The following is a 12571-nucleotide window of genomic DNA, read 5'->3' as shown; positions in this document are numbered from 1 at the left end:
AGACAAGTGAATCACGAGTAAGGGAATCATCAAAGATCATCCAAGTCAAGAAATTCAAATGGAGAAAAACTAGGGTTTTGCTCAAAAAGGAGTATTATCAACCAAAGCTTGTTCCTACAACTTCTAAGGTAAGATTCATGATTGTTACATGATGTTTAAGGTATTGGAGAATTAAAATACATGGATTGTAGAAAATATGGTCAACTAGGTTATGAATGATGAATAGTGACGTTTTGAGGAATAGTTTGAATTGAATCATGAATGTTGTTGTGTTGTGATATGAATATATTATAAATGGTACTAAGATCATGAACTCGACACTTTAGACGAAAGGACAAAGTTGAATGTTATGACCATAAATATGGGAGCATTAGAAGCAAGTTGAGGAATTTAGATAATGTGGATGATGTGAATGACTAATGGCCATTGTTATGATATTAATGAAGGTATAAACGCTAGCATTGGAAGGAAACGTGCAAGTGTAGAATAGTTCGACGAAAAGGTATGTAGGGCTAACCTTTCTTTCATAAGGCATGGTTTCTTGGACAAACTCTTAAATCCTCTATATGAGTATGTTGTCTCCAATGATTGATATTCCGAGCTCATAAGCTCACGCTCTTTGACATGTACTACGAATGCACTACGCACCTCATGTGACGAGTAAGACTACGGTATGATAGTAATGATGATGATAGTAACGATGATAATGATAATAATGATGTTAAAGGTGCCTACGGGCTAGTATGCTTATATGCGCCTATGAAGGGCTATAATGAAACCCCCGAGCCTATGGTGCCGGGTAGAGTAAATATATGTATATGAATATGTATAAAGTATGTATACGATTACGAAACGCGCGCGCACATCTGCAGATGGTACGGATAACCCTGAAGCCTTGGTAGGGCCAGGTATGAGCAACCTTGAGCCTTGGTTGGCCAAGTATGTATGAAACACCGATCCTATGAGGTCGGGTACGCTATGTAAACGCTATATGTATATGAAATGTCTACGTATATACTATGAATATGAATGTGATAAGACTATGTATATAAATACGAATAAGGGCATGAATATGAATACGAGCACAAATATGGTACGAGTACTATTATGGAATACGGATGATGATACATGTATACGTGTACATACGAGAATGGGAAGTTCCTACGAAAGGCAAGTAAGTGCCATGACGATGATATTATTGTCTCCCCTCCTACGCTATTTCATGTGTTGTTCATTATGCTTATATATCAATGTTGATCATGCTTTACATACTCAGTACATTCTTCGTACTGACGTCCTTTTGTTTGTGGACGCTGCGTCATGCCCGCAGGTGCACAGGGAGACAGACTTGATCCATAGCTGCTTATTCAGAGATTACATAGCAGAGCTCCATTTCTTCCGGAGCCATATATTTTGGGTACTTATTCTTTTGTGTATATAATTATGGGCATAGCGGGGTCCTGTCCCGCTCATGTGTTATGTCATACTCTCTAGAGGCTCGTAGTCACGTGTATATATGTTAGATATGTCTAGCCTTGTTGGCCTATGTTTGGTATATCGTTTTGTTGGCCACGTTGGCCCATGTACATTGATGCGGCATAAATTCCAATTACGAATGAATGGAAATGCGTGTTTAATTATGTGGCTCACCTAGATGTAAGCATAAGTGTAAGCTAAAGGGGTGCCCGGGTGGGCTAGCACCGGGTGCTCGTCGCGGCCCCCTAGTCGGGTCGTGACACCAAATAAGAAAGTTGTCTACTAGCAGAGGAATAAAGAGCTACGAAATAGGTTGGGGTAAGTCAACATAAGGGGAAGTCATGGAAGTAGTTGGAAATAAGATCGCAAGAAAGGGGTTCAAGGATATAAATTGAGGAGATGGATATTTAAGAAATTAAGAGATCCCCTTGATTGACAAACCGAAATGACAAGTAAGTGCATCAGACTATGGAAAAGACTTATTAAGTGAGAGTCGGGTGAAGGTCAAAGGAAAAAGGATAGCTCCAAAGGGAATAATCAAAGGATATCGCATTTGATCAGGACAAGCTGGTGACAGTGGAACCTCGTAGGACAAGCAAAATAATGACTCTTATTGCAAAGGGATGAATGAAGACTATAGATAAAGTAAAGAGTGAAACGATTTGCATTCACTGCGTGACAAGGAACCTTGGTTAATCTTCAGCAAACCTCCAAATTCATCCCAATTTAGTAGTCAGACTAAGGATTAGAAACTTTAAGACTGATTGAAGGAGAGGAATCATTAAGGAAGAGATTTGAGATGTTTTGACATAAGTACAAAAAAATTCTATTAACTAGCCCAACTGCAAGAAGTCTAATTAAAAGAAAGAAGAATCAAGCAAGAAATGTCGGTGTTAAATCAGTTGAAAGATAAAGTACCGCAAAGATTAATTTGACTACCATGAAAAGCAAAGGATGCTGCAACATGACTAGTTTTGAGGTTATCTTAAGGGGAAGGAATAAGAATAAGTTAACCTCCAAGAAGACGAAAGTATGACATATCGGTGAAGCATAAAAAGGATACAAAGAGATCGGAGAGAACAAGAATCCCTAAATAAAATGAAGGTGGGATCAGAAATTGGATAAAAGTATGTAACAAAAGTGTAGACAATGGAGGTGAAGAAATAATAAGAATGACTAAGCACGAAGAGTTAGAAAAAGAGGGGCGACCTTGAGCACGAGCATAAAATTTTGCCTGGGAAGAAGAAGGATAAGTGGTGCAATTCCAATAAGCCCAGTATTAATGAGAAAATCAAACTACATATAAGTAGAATAAATACCGGCAAATACTGGTAAGAACATTGACATCCACCTCCAAGCAAACTCTATTTTGACATTCGAGGATGAATGTCTTTGAAGGGGGAAGAATGTTACACCCCGTAGTTTTGTACGTTGAAATTTATAAGTGATTGGATGTTTAAAATATGGACATTGAAGTTACCTCCAAGGGTATATGATATTACATGCATCTATCTAATGGTTACGAGGGTTTAAGCTCATATTATAAGTTATGTAAAGGATTGGAGGTCAAGTGAATCAAGAAATTAAGTCTATGGGATTTTGGAGAAATTATAAAGGGCAATTTTGGCCAATTTTGAGGAAGAATATCTTTTAGTATATGATGAGTTTTGAAGCGAATAAAAAGCCTAAATTGAAGTTCACAAAATCTAGTTTCCAACGCAACAAACCGCTCATCGATACGACGTCCGAGTAGAGAATTACGAATGTTATAATTTAGGCGGGCAAAGCAGGGGGCTGCACCACACGAACACATGCGTAATTCTCTATATAGTACAATGTAGCACTATATAAGGGCTACAGTGCCCTTATATAGTGCTACAGTGTTACAGTGTCAACCGACTGTAATCCACTATATAAGGGCTAAAATCCATCTTTTTCTCCATAATAAACTTCCCAAATACTCTAGAAATCTCAGCTAACATAGGAGAGCTTATATGCACCACAAAGTAAGGACTTTACATAATTTTCAAATGGCGGAGTATTAATCGAGGTTCGAGTAATGTCTAGTCGCGATTATAGTTTTGTTTTGTGTTGGAGATGACTTGGATTCAAGGAAACATTGAAGATTTTGCTATTCTAGAAAAAGTAAGGTATGAATCTCTTTTTATTAATATTGATTTTAAAAATATTTACGAGAATAAGAGTTATAATTATTGCATTGGTATTGTTGACGTATAGATTGAGGTTTGAAGAAAGTTTTGGATGAAATTGTGCATATTTATCTTGTAGAATCTTGATGATATTGTTGTTGATGTTGGTATGGTCTTTGTCGTTGTTTCTTGTTGGTATTGTGATTTCGGGCCAGGCATATATACGGGGGAGATGCTGCCCGAATTTCGGTGCATTCTAACTGGATTCGAATTAAAGGCTTAAGACGAACATGTGAGGATGAGTCTAATAATAGTGTGAATTGTTTTATATGTAGATTACGGGATTGCGAACGATCTTAAGTAAATTTCAAGACAAGAAGTAAGTTGGAAAGTCGAGAAATAAGCCTCCAGGTATGTTAAGGCTAATCCCTTTCTTTCTAAAGACATGATCCTTTTGTTATAAACCTTTGTGTCATACCCATAATATCCTTGGTTCCACAAATGCTAGAAGCAACGAATCTCATGATCCTTATGACATTATTGAGCTTCTAAAGGCATGATTCTTTTCCTACAAACCTATGCATGAATTCCATAAAAATCCTCATTTCCAAGAATGCTAGAAATTCATGACTCTTAAAGTTTTTATGATGCTAAAGATGAATAATTTTTTTTTATGATGACTATGACGATGATTACGTGGCTCTATATATAAAGGTTCCAAAGCATATGGATTTCATGTTATTATGTGATGATTCAACTTACCTCATGATTTCTTAACTCATTCATTGTTGGCAAATCTCACCTTATGACACTCGTTCCTTTGAGGTGGGATATAATGATGATAATTGATCCATAATATAATCGGAGGTTACCGACCTTACATCACTCCGATAGAGTTGCAACTTTTAGTTGGGCTCTCATGCATGCTTTATATATATGTATGTATTTTCTCACACCGAGCTGCGCTATAGTCCGCCAGGTACAGCACCTATCGTGCACACCACTGCAATGGGCATGTTATGATATTGCCCCGGATGCGGAAGGCCCGGACACGGGCTAATGATGATAACACCGAGCCTTAATGGCTGGCGGGCACGATACTCTCTCTCTCTCTCTCTCTCTCTCTCTCTCTATATATATATATATATATATATATATATGTACGTGTATATATATGACATCGAGCCTTAATGATCGGTCATGGTACTATATATATGTATCAATTTTTTATTTTTTTTAAAAGTTAATCATACATGACATCAGCCTCAAGAGGTATCCAGACGTACAGGTTATCTCTCTCTTATTTCATGTTACTTTTCATATATGTATTATGTTGTTATCCATGCCTTACATACTCAGTATATTATTTGTTCTGATGTCCTTTCTTGTAGACGCTGTGTTCATACCCGCAGGTTTAGGTAGTCAGGCAAGCAGGCCAGCGCAGTAGGATCTTCCCTCAGCTGCAGTCAGTGCGCTCCACTTGGGTATGATATTTTGATTTGTACATATGTGTATGACGAAGCCTTGTCCCGTCCTTCCTATAGTTTATATTCCATAAATGTCTGTAGACATTTGTATGTAGTTAGTAAGTTATGTAGCCTTGCCGGCTCTATGATACTCGTGATGTTGTAGCGATCTTGTTGGTTCGCATATGCACATATATGTTGGATTACCGGATATTTTTATGTTGGGCCCTTTCTGCGTGCAGTCATTCTTTGAGTTATGTTATGTATTGTTCAAGGTAACTGTTAAGTCAGGTGGTTCCCGGCCTATGGGTCAGAGCCCGTCATGCCCCTCGTTGGGGTGTGACACTCTTGTTGTACAATCATTAACTTATTCTTTATCATTTCTAACATTGTAATGATTGGTTTATCCCTAGAATCAAGTATAAAGCTAAAAAAAATATACATTAGTATTATATAAGCCACTATTGATAGAAATAGAAATAGTTCTTTAACTTACTTGTTGAAGCTTTCACACAAGTTGTTGAGCAACATATCACATTTAGTACATGTTCTAAACAAGGCTCTAGTCCAACTTTGGAATGGTCTTTCTGGATGATTGAACCATATTCTTGCTTCTTTATCTTCTTGCTCAATTTTTTCCATACATTTCTTGAATAATATTTCATTACTGGCCGTTGCTGCATTCCACACCAAGTCTTTCAAAGCTTTGCCTTTGTGTTTCCCTCTCAAGTTCTGGTACATGTGTCTAACACAGCTTGTGTGTTCAGTAAAAGGAAATTAGTCCTTAACTGCTCCTATTAAGCCCTGCGCAAAATTAATAAAATTAGTTAATTAAATAGCAGGCAATGTTAAAGTAGATTAAATAAAAGTATTAACTGAGAAATGACTCACCTTTTGCTTGTCTGACATAAATGTAATGTGATGGATGTTCCTTATTTCTAAGTCCTCTCCAAGAATTTCCTAGAACCAGCTCCAGGTTTCTTTATTTTCATTTTGAGCTATGACAGCATAGGAAACAGGAAAAGTACCATGATTAGGGTCTATCGCAACTGCTGACAATAAGTTCCCTCCAAAATTTCCTTTTAGCCAACATCCATCTAGGCTAATAAAGGGCCTACACCCCGACCTAAATGCTTCTTTCGGTGCACCTAAACACACATAAAAACCCTGAAAATGTCCTCCATCTCTCCAAATCACAGCAGTTGACCCAAGATTAGAATTCAACAACTCAGCTCTATTTGATAAAAGCTTACCGTACTGAAGGCTCTCTTGTCCAAGCACCCATTCTAGTGCCTGATCTCGGGCTCCATGCCTTCTTATATGATATTGTGTAACCAAAGTACTTTTTAACAATTCCTATGATTCCCTTTATATTCCAATTTGGATCAGCTTTAAAAATTTCAAAATACCTTCTAGCAATATATCGTGGTGTCATGTGAAAATTATCAAGCACCTTACCACCCTTATGAGTCAAATTGATAGACTTAATCTGTACAGTAGGGTCATTTTGACTCAACCTACTAGCATAAACCCTACATGGACAATCATCTCGCTTGCAAACACATATCACCCTCTCTGTATCATTGGGAAATTTTTTTAACTGTCTTCTATTTTTAATAACCTACTCCATACAAGCTTTGCTTAAATTGACCAAAACTTCCAAACTTCATCCTTAGTTTCACTGTTGGCTTATCTTTGTGTTTAGCTTCATTACACTCTTCATACGTAGCCTCTTCCTGAATTTTATCTTCTTCTTTTTCAGACCCAACCTCCTCTGACAATTCATCTGAATTGATATAATCAGATTCAACATCAACAGCATGTGGTAGTACTACAATCGCAGAACTAAATGGTACATTGATAGAGCCTGGTGCATTTCTAGGCCGTCTTCTCCCCTTCACATTTTTTTGTTCAACTATAGCCTCCTGAAAGTCATCATCTTCGTCAGAAACGTTATAATCTGGATCATTAAAATCTTTGTATACGGTAAAAATCGGATCAACTAATGTCCGGTTGGAACTGAAGCAAAAGATAAAGCTGTCCAAAATGAGCTCAGAAGAAAGTAAGGTCATAACCACCGGCAGGGACGAAAACCGAGGGATCGTGAGTACATTCAACTCTGCTTCAACATCGTGGGTATTCAACTGAGCACGGAAAACCCGAGCCTAAAAGAGCACACTCAATAGAGGTTCGGATAATCAGTTATGGAGTAGGCCATGCGTCATCTGATCATTCTGCCACTTGCGCTAACAACAGTACGAATGTCAGACCGTACGGACGCAACATTGTCCATTTTAGGATTTTTCTAGAAGGGCGTTTCCTACATTGTACTAGGGCCCATTTGTTGTTAGCTATAAATAGAGGGATACCCCTTCCTTTTTTAGGTTAGCTTTTCACTATTGTACATATTGTAATTAGTAAAGTGGCAAAAATATTTTCTTAAGTATTTTAGCTCGGTTGAAAAAAGCTCCTTCCAGACGGACCAGTTCGCAACATTTGTCACCTTGTCTTCTTTAGTTTCCATTACTATTGTTTGCCAATATATATCGCTACTTATTCATTATCAACCTATATTATTAATTTAATCTAACCATATATCCTATCCACCACTTACAATTTTAAATATTATCCTCTATTTGGGAGTAAACAGTTTGGCGCCTACCGTGGGACATAGGATAATAGTGGTGGTTTGATTTGCTATTTCTTCTTTCGTCTATTCTTTGAAAATTCTATGTTTTAGATTCATTTGAGATGGAAAACAGTAGTCATTCCGGGCATGTGAACAACAATGAGATAGTTGCTGAAAACGAAAACAACAGCGGGCTACAGAACTCACACGCACCACCTGTTGACCCAGCCGACACAAATGTTGTCAACTCAAGCGAAGGTCTTAACCGACAGAATACCATTAATCAGGAGAACGCCGCCCTTCCGGCCACAGACCCTTTGAATAGCCATATCTCAACTACTTTGTTTCAGGCACAAGATCAGAAAGCGCTGGATATACCGGAAGAGATTAACTTACGTTTAATATTTGAAATGTTGCAGGACCAGGTGATTGCCATAGCTTTGCTCCAGAGCAAAGACAACAAAGCAGCATCTGCAAAGCTAAAAGGCGCTACCGAACCAAGGCGAGAGGAAACACGGATAGTCGAGAGCAACAGGTCTGGAGCCGGTTCATCTACTGAGGTTTTGAAATTGCTCAAAACTTTGGCAAAACGGGTTGATTCAATGGAGAAAAAGGTGGAAACATATAACTCTCAGATGGATCAGATCCCGAGACCACCCTCGATCTTGAAGGGACCGGATTCAAAGAGATACATTCAAAGGAAGATCGGGGACCGGATTCAAAGAGATACATTCAAAGGGCATTCCCTCCGAGTGTGGCCCCAAAGTTGATCTCGAAGAGGTTCAAGATACCAGATATTCCAAGATATGATGGGACGATAGACCTACAGGAGCATGTGACCTCATACACTTGTGCCTTAAAAGGCAACGATGTCGAGGAGGATGAAATAGAGTTGGTATTTCTAAAAATTTTGGTGAAACATTGTCCAAAAGGGCATTGACTTGGTACGACCATCTGCCCGAGCATTCCATCACTTCTTTTGAGATACTCGTAGATGCATTTATCAAAGCCTATGCTGGGGCCAAGAAGGTACAGGCCAAAAAGACAGATATTTTTAGAATCACCCAAAGATATAATGAGCTACTACGTGAATTCATGAATCGGTTCCAAAGGGAACGAATGGAACTCCCCCGAGTCTCGGAAGAATGGGCGGCACAATCTTTCACTAAGGGGCTCAATCCCCGAAGCTCAACTGCCTTGTTCAAATTAAAGGAGAACTTATTAGAGTACGAGGCAGTAACATGGGCAGATGTACATAACAAGTATGAGTCCAAGATTCGAGTAGAGGATGATCAACTTGAACTCCCTCCAGGTCCAATAAATGGAAGGAAGAACTCCGTAAGGTCTAGGAGAAATTATGAACCGGAGACAATGCCATCGAGGGATCGGTTTCGACCATACTCTCAACCGGAGAAATCAAGCTTTAGGTCAGATAAAGGAAGAAGCAACCCCAGCCATTTCTCGAGTAGAGGTGATAAGCCAGCTGATCGTGGGTCAAACAATCGAGGGTTGTTATTTAGAGGCAATATCGGTAGTTCAGCCAGAAATGGATTCATACCGAGGTTATCAGAGTAGAACTTCAATGTGAACACATTCGACTTTGTCTCGGCTATCGGACGTATCACAGAAGCTAGGTGACCAAGGCCGTTGAGATTCGATCCAGCTCAAAGGGATCCGAGCGTGATGTGTGAGTATCATGAGACTCATGGCCATAGAACCGATGATTAACGCCAATTAAGGGAAGATGTGGCTCGGTTGTTGAAAAGGGGTCGCCTTCGAGAAATCCTGAGTGAGCGAGCCAAAAGCCACTATAAATGAAGGGAAAGTCACAAACAGGCTGAGCCCATGGAGCCGCAGCACGTGATCAATATGATAATCGGAGGAACGGATATACCACGAGGGCTGATGATGAAAAGAACAAAGGTTTCGAATGTACAAGAAAAGCAGACCAGGGATTACATGCTCGAAGGATCTATTTCCTTCTATGATGAGGATATAGAAGGCATCATTCAACCGCACAATGATGCGTTGGTAATCTCTATTCTTATTTTTAATCTCAAGTTAAAGGTATTTTGATTAACCCAGGTAGTTCATCCAACATTATCCGATAGAGAGTGGTAGAACAACTGAAGTTGCTGGATCAAATCATTCCGGTAGCTCGGGTGCTCAGCGGATTCAATATGGCAAGCGAAACTACAAAGGGAGAAATTTCTTTACCGGTCAATATCGATAAAACTATTCAGCAGATCATATTCTATGTCATCGAGGGGGAGATGAAGTATAATGCTTTACTCGGTGGACCGTGGATTCATAGCATGAGGGCGGTACCATCGACATTGCATCAAATATTGAAGTTCCTAACTCCGGAAGGGATAAAAACGGTCTGTGGTGAACAACCCGCAGCAAGGGAGATGTTCGCGGTCGAAGAAGGCCCCTTCATCTTAAAGAAACCGGTTCAAAATGCTAATGAATCAACCAAAGGCAAGGACACCAAATACCAATTAAAGAATGCAGGCTCGAACGAAGGGCAGAGGGAGATAATCCCGGATTTCGAAGAGGATGATCTTGGTGTGCCCAAATAGTTCGTATTACCAGATAATTCGGATGTGACCAAATCTACCATGGAGGAGTTGGAGCAGATCATCTAGTTTGTGCACTTACCAGATAGAAAGGTATTCCTGGGCATGGGGTTAACCTCGGAGCTTAGGAACAAGTTAATTAAATTTCTTTAAGCTAATGCCGATTGTTTTGCATAGTCCCATATAGATATGACAAGTGTGCCACCAGAGGTGACGACACATAAGCTCAGCCACGATAAAAAATTCACTTCGGTCAAACAGAAAAGAAGACCGATGGCCGAATCAAAACATGCCTTCATAAAAAACGAGGTAACAAAGCTTTTAAAAATAGATTCTATCTGGGAGGTTAAATACCCAGATTGGTTAGCTAATGTCATCATGGTGTCGAATAAAGGTAACAAATTTAGAATGTGCATTGACTATAAAGATCTAAACAAAGCATGTCTGAAGGATTCATTCCCTATGCCTCACATTGATTGAATGATTGATGCGGTGGTCGGGCATGAGATGTTAATTTTTCTAGATGCCTACTTCGGATACAACCAGATTCGGATTCACCCGGAAGATCAAGAGAAAACTTCTTTTATAACCCGATATGGGACTTATCGCTACAATGTCATGCCATTCGAATTAAAAAATACCGGAGCAACTTATCAACGCCTAGTTAATCGAATGTTCGAAGAACAGATAGGTAAAATAATGGAGGTTTACATTAATGACATGTTGGTCAAGTCTCTGGAAATAGCGGACCATTTAAAACATTTGCAGGATACCTTCGATATACTTCACAAATACAACACGAAGCCAACCCCGGAGAAATGTGCCTTCGGGGTCAGACCTGGCAAATATTTGGGCTTCGTCGCATCAAACTGTGGAATTAAAATTAATCCGGACAAAATTAATGCCATTGAGGACATTAAAGTGGTGAACAATGTGAAGGCAGTGCAAAGGATGACCAGAAGGATAGCAGCTATGAGCCAGTTCATCTCGAGCTCATCAGATAAAAGTCACCGTTCCTTCTCTCTGCTGAGAAGGAAGAATTACTTCGTTTGGATGTCAAAAGGCCTTGCAAGAGTTGAAGCAGTACTTGTCGATCCCACCCTTATTGCACGCACTGAAGGCAGATGAGCAACCGTTCCTATATCTAGCAGTATCCGAGGTTGCGGTAAGCGGCGTCTTGGATAGAGATAAAAGAGGTACACATTTTCCAATATATTATGTAAGTAGGATATTAGGGGATGCGGATATCCGTTATCCGCACCTCGAAAATTAGCTTTGGCACTGGTAAGTATTACGCCCTATTTTGAACGGGTCCAATATAGTTTGCAACTTCCCGGTTCTTCTAACTGGATTAAAAGGGTTAGAGTTGCCACCTAATTTTTAAGGAAAAATAGGAAACCTATATGTATTTGTATGTCTACTCCATTTTTAGTGCATGAAACCTATAAGATTCTAGATAAGGGTTTTATTTACCCCAAGGGGAGGGTATTAAGCATCCTTCAGAGCCTATCCGAAGACAGTCCTTAGACTTAGTTTAATTGAACACTAGAGGGAATTATCTATCTGTTTATCATTATTATTACCTGATTTCAAAATATTATGACCTCATGAAAAGCTACACTAAGTGATAATATACTAAGTATATACAGTGTATAAAAAATGTATTTATATCAAATATCAAGTATTCATAAAGAATGTATAGTAAAAAAGATTATATAAAAGAGTATAAAGAGAATGTACCTCGTAAGTATAAAAGTATATCTGTTAGTATAAAGAGTGTGTGTGTGTGTGTGTGTGTGTGTGTGTGTATATATATGTTAGTGTAAAGAATGTGTAATTATATTAATAATATAAAAAAATGTAAGACTATGTAAAATTAAATATATCAAGGATATAAAGAATGTGCGTCGATGTATATTAAAAGAATATATGTGTATTAAACATATAAAGAACATATTTCAAGTGTAAAAGAGTGTATGTCAAATCTAAAATGTATAAAGAATTGCATAACTAGGTATATTAGAGCATAAAGAATGTAAAAAATAATTTACGAATATTTATTGGTGTAAAGATTTTATATAACGAAATTATTCAGAAAAGTGAAGTTTATTTGACATGTTTCTGCCGTTTAGTTAAAAAGAGTGTTTGTTTAATGAATATCCTATCAAAAGAATAAGGAACAAAATAATTGTAAAAAGTATTGGTAAAAAATAAGTATAAGGAATTGTGGATAAAAAATGAGTGAAAATGTGTAATGCCTCTATAAAATAA

The sequence above is a fragment of the Lycium barbarum genome, chromosome 3, assembly GCF_019175385.1.
Source record: "Lycium barbarum isolate Lr01 chromosome 3, ASM1917538v2, whole genome shotgun sequence".
Taxonomy (NCBI): Eukaryota; Viridiplantae; Streptophyta; class Magnoliopsida; order Solanales; family Solanaceae; genus Lycium; species Lycium barbarum.
Note: the sequence above shows the minus strand (reverse complement) of the source record.